Genomic DNA, 1,121 nt, shown 5'->3' on the forward strand with positions numbered 1-1,121 from the left:
GGCGCGCACGCCGCCGACGGACAACCCCAGCGGGGAGTCGGGTTTGCAGAGCCTGGGGCTGGGCGAGACCTGCGGGAGGTTTCCACTGGGCACCGCGTGGCTCCTTTAGGCTGCGCTTCCAAATCCTATTTGTAGACTGGTGTATTCAGGGAAGCAGTCCTAGGCGCGTAATTTTGGATATGAAACAGACCCAAGTGGAGTGATTTGTTTACTTCCCTGAAGTGTAGGCGTGGCAGCCCAGGTCCCTTTGCTGTTGGTGCAGGTTCTTCCCCTTAGGGTCAGATATCAGAGGAAACCGGGCAGCTTTCGCTAAATCTTCAGAGATCGCTGCCACAGGCCTTGCTGCCTGCTATACTCAATGTGCCCAAGTCCTGTGACTTAGTGCCCTGACCCTTGTCCTCTACCTCGCCCGAGACTGAGCTCAGATCAGTGTTTGTGGGAGGCAGGCAGACAGACATGAGCAGATTAAGGAAGATGGGACCAGGTGCAAAAGATCACCAGAGCGGAAAGCCCCAGGTTCCTAGCGTTGGGCAAACTGGGTAATCAAGGACCTCGATCCCAGGGTAACCTTCCCTCCCGTGGCATATGTCTGGTCATGGAGCCTCCCCTGGCTTATCTCTGGTCATTGGGTTTTGATCCTCTGAACTTTTCTCCCGAGAAATACCATGGCCTCAGTTGTATTTCAGCTCCAGGTTCAAACAACATACAAGCTCTGCCATGGCTGACTTCAGGACCAGTTGCATTGAATAATGGTGCTGACCAATTTGTGCAGACCAAACCCTGAAATGACTTTACCTGGAAAGCTGATGAATATTCTATTGAGATTCTTCCCTGGGACCTGCCCTAAAATCCAGGAGCATGCTCTAGCCTTCCCCTCCCCATCTCCCTCTTCTTCCTCCCTACCTCTTCTTCCTCCTTACAGCCAGGCAAATTACCCTTACCTTTCTTTCTCCTAAGCTCCAAGGGCCCTTCCTTTGTCACTGAAATTTGTTCTCTGAGTTCATTTCTTCTACCTCTGTGATTTTCTAAATAAACCTTCTCTTGCAGTTTGAGTCTTGGCTCTGAATTTTTTCCTAGCCAGAACTCAAGTACCAAGGTTGCCGAACCAAGGTCTGGTCTGA

Source organism: Myotis davidii, unplaced genomic scaffold, assembly GCF_000327345.1.
Source record: "Myotis davidii unplaced genomic scaffold, ASM32734v1 scaffold292, whole genome shotgun sequence".
In the NCBI taxonomy this organism is placed as follows: domain Eukaryota; kingdom Metazoa; phylum Chordata; class Mammalia; order Chiroptera; family Vespertilionidae; genus Myotis; species Myotis davidii.